This window comes from Toxorhynchites rutilus, chromosome 2, assembly GCF_029784135.1.
Source record: "Toxorhynchites rutilus septentrionalis strain SRP chromosome 2, ASM2978413v1, whole genome shotgun sequence".
NCBI classification, from domain to species: Eukaryota; Metazoa; Arthropoda; class Insecta; order Diptera; family Culicidae; genus Toxorhynchites; species Toxorhynchites rutilus.
The window spans coordinates 83,366,424-83,370,669 of NC_073745.1; the positions used below are offsets into that span (position 1 = coordinate 83,366,424).

At 40.4% G+C, this 4,246-nt stretch overlaps 1 pseudogene; it reads right to left on the reverse strand.

The window, feature by feature from the left end:
• Nucleotides 1–960: 960 nt before the first annotated feature.
• On the reverse strand, nucleotides 961–2,021 carry LOC129765882 (replication factor C subunit 3-like; annotated as a pseudogene).
• Nucleotides 2,022–4,246: the final 2,225 nt, after the last annotated feature.

The following is a 4,246-nucleotide window of genomic DNA, read 5'->3' on the forward strand; positions in this document are numbered from 1 at the left end:
ATCGCGACGGTTGTTTAGATCAAGAAGGTGGAGTTAACAGGTGGCTCGTAATTTACACTATTTAGAAAAGACGTATGAGGAATGGCAAGACGAAAGGTTTGGATTTGTTTATGTTATTACTTACGTTGGTATGGTTACATTTGATTTCGTCGAAGGTATTTGAAGCAGTATATAAATAAACAGTTGTCGTTGAAAATAGTAACCTAGTGACCTTTATGCATATGCTTCCGCCAGCTGGCTCGGCTAATGTGATATGATTTATTCAGGGAATGCTTTGATCGTGGCACCGACATGGTGCATAATTTGTAGCTTTGTTTTTTGTGCTGGTTCATAACGGCAATCAACTGTGCCGACGAAACTGTAGCCAATGTTTAGTGTTGTTTGGATACCATCTATGTAAATAAATTCAAACTTACCGGATACGTCCGAACGGCAATTTTGACATTACGTTTTACCTTCCACTTCACTTTCCTTGGTTTAGATTTGTTTGTTGAAGTAGAAGTTGTTGTTATTGTTATGTCTAAATTTTTCGTTTAGGGAATGCTTTGATTTAGGGAATTTGCTTGATTATCGATTAATCGTGGGGCCATTTGTAAATATTCTATTCATTCGAACAATTGTCTTTCAGTATTCGAGTATTTATTTCTTGCAGTTAAAATAAACAAACATTTATAATAAAAAGATTATGGTGTCATAATTTTAAAAGTTAAATTAAATATAATTTTCAAATAAACATGGTGCAGTCAAAACCATTATTTGAATGAAATGGTATTTAAATAAATTGATAAATTTACCTTTTCTTAATTATTTGCGGATCATGAAAATGATCCGATTGAAAACCGACAAGGCGTTTTTTTTTATTTAGAGTTAAGCCTTACCAGAACTATTGAAGTTTAGTTAATAAACGTGAGATGAACACAAAAATTTCATTTTTTTATAAAACGAAAGAAAATTGCGATCTCAAAGATTCACTCTAAAATCATCCACTTCCATTTAGTCTTTATTGAGAAACTTCTTATTCAGTGTTACAAACTGCGCCACGAACACATCCAGATGGAATATATGTTTGCTTCCTTGCTGCATCCAGTGTTCATAATGCCCGGCAAAATTCAATGTTTGCGTCTTCAGACTCATATCGCAATTTTTAACCAGATTCGGTACCAATCCACAGATTATAACATTCGATAGAACGCCTTGAAATAGCAGCTCGTATAGCCGTTCGCTCACCCCCTCCATCTTCTGTGGACTTTGTTCGAGGACAATCTGATTGGCGGTTTCTCGATGGAATATTTGCCAGTCAATTTCCGGTACTTCTTAGTTGACCGTGAACGGTTACTGTTGTACCTTGCAAGCTTCCAGCATGAGGATAGCGTAATTCTTTTCTCCGAAGGAATGTGCTGAAATGCAAATAGTGTTGTTACATTCAACAAACAAACAAATCACAATATTACATTCAAAATTTTAAGAATATCCTCCTAAGATAGAGCCGGCCCCCTTATTCCCAAGCAACGACTTCTCACCGCGGGAATAACCCGCGAAGTAGAATTGGCGCACAAAATCAATCTGCACCTAGACACATACTTTTCAATGGTTCTTCTCAGCGTATCCTGGGTATCTTTGGTCAGCTAATCCACCACGGACAAGACGAGTGTCATATTCATTCTACCCGCTGGGATAAATTTGATTGATCAAATCCGACAGGACCACCCTGTCATATATCCCGGTAACCGATGAATTCAACTCGATGTGGTAATTACTGCTGATGATACTGATTTCCACCTTCCGGTTCGAGGGCGTTGTGAAGTTTATTATTTCATTGCGTAGCTGTTCCACGCCCGGTTGGTAAAGTTTCCACAGCAGATACATGATGCGAGTTTTCTTACTGGCCCAGAAGGATCGTATAACATGAGATACGGGAAGTCTCCCTGGGAGCGAAGATTAATCAGATGCGCAACTTGCGTTTTGTGGTAGTCCAGTTTGGACAGCTGGCGCGATCGGTAGCGGTCAACTCAGAGAGCCATTGTACACAAAAATATTTGATGTATAATACAAAAATACTTGGTGACTTGTTGTTTTCGTGTTGGCCTTTGTCAGAGTAAATGCATCACCTCCAGAGATGACAGATGATTTTTTTGAAAATCTTCGACAAAAATCTGAAATGTTGATGAAATCTGAGATGCAGATACTTTTGTAACCGCGAGAAAAACAAAGTAATGTTTGAAAAAAGGGGTTTTAAGCGCAGGGAATCAAGTCATAAAAAGAAGAAATACCATATCCCTACAGTCTGCAACTGAAAATATAAGTTTGCAACAGGGTAGACAGGACATTAAATATCAGTAAAATTGCGAACATGTCTGCAGATTTAGTATCCTTGCAATGATGAGAAACAAATTTGGTAAAAAAATCGAAGTCGAACGGGTTACAAAATGCATCATTTTTCTAATTTCAAACCCGATCGGGAGCCGGAATAGAGGGGATACGCAAGGCGTGTTATTCCACAAACTAAGTATTAGTACAAATGACACGTGTACGTAGTAATGTAGAGTCTGCGAAGTGCCGCTAAAAACGTTAAGGCCGTCTGAAAAGTTGAAAAGAAAATACATACCTGAAAACACAATATTCTTCAAATTGTATTTAAAATGAAACTGTATATTCACATCTGGCATCCCTAGTCACGAAGAACGAACACAAAGAGGCGAACGTTGTGAATATCGCCAAACACCAAACCATCAGCTAGACTTTTGAGTGTCGCACTATTCTGACATTTCAGCGACAGGACACTCACCAAGGAGCTCGGATTTCTACCGTCAAGTAGAAGTTCACCATGCGTTAGTGTTGTGATAATACTCTTCTCACACTATTGGACTGACTTTGGGATGGTCACCAAAGATAATCGCAGTACAAAATTTGTTGATTATCTTTGTGTGAGTACCATCACTTGATTCTCACGACAAATCGCAGCTCTGCGTACGAGACGTGTACGGTCGTGGGATTGCAGCTGCATTGAATGATATTGGTGTGGATGCATTGCTTTCCCTCGCTTTGTTCGGACTCGCTGCTTCGAGTGGGCAGAGTGGTTTGTTTTTTTTTTCGTCAGTTGTGCAGTCAAATTTTGGTGTGAGCTCGGATCCACTGTCAACGTAGCCTTGAGTGCAGTTATGTTGAATCCGAGTACATATGATGGTTTGATTGTACGATAGCTGAGGTAGCGAGACGGACTATTTTGTTCGCTTGGTGTGGCCGATTTCGGGTGGCGCGAGGGGTCACTGACAGCCGCACCGGTGCAATTCTGTGTAGCTGTTTACTTCTCGCGATTGCATACGATTCGAGTGGCTCCATTTTCGCACAGAGGTTCATCAAATCTAACCAAAATATGGAACTAGTATGAACATAGTAGCTTTAGTGTGTTAATTTATATTATAATGGAGGACGATTGTTTTTAGATGAGTTCTCTCGGTTACCTTCTCAGGTTTCCCCGCAGTTAAAACTTTGCGGTTGCGATTGGATTTCGATAACAAATATGCGCAAGGAATTGAATCTAATTAATGTTAAAGATAGGCCGATTTGTTCGAACCTACCCTGGTTCTGATGGCCTAGTTCGAGTTGTGGATGTACATTTTGGCGATACTACATACAGAAGACATACAGAAGATACATACAGAAGACCGATCCACAAGCTAGCGCCACTACCCATTTTGGACAACGCATCGATTGAGGACCAGGATAATCAACAGAGTGACTTTCCTTCTGCCGTGGAAGTATGTTCAGTCCACCGCTCAGCGCAGCGCACTGAAAGTACGACCGACGGGATGGTGAAGGAAGGAACGCAACGAAAGGACGATCGCGAGGACACAAACACCAACATACGCCCCACCCGTGGGGAGAGTGCATTGCGAGCGCAAGCAAACTGCACTGCGTGCAGGGAGAGAATTAAAAAGAGTTCAGTTTCAACCGCCGCTAAGCAAAGAAGTTTATTTCATGTGCTGAACTTACGATAGAAGAAAGAGCTTAAAAGAAAGTTTAATTTTAATCTTGTAAATTGTGTAAATACAATGTGTAAAAAGCAATAAGTGTTTAATTTGCTATCAACCGATTAGTCCCTCATTCGGTCCGTGGTGTAGTTTGTGTTTGGAATTGGTCCTTTCCTCGCATCGCATTCCATTCCATTTTCCATACCTCGCATCGCACGCGACACTGGGCCGCTCGGAATCATTCCGTGGTAACGTACTCTCTCCTAAGCTTGAGC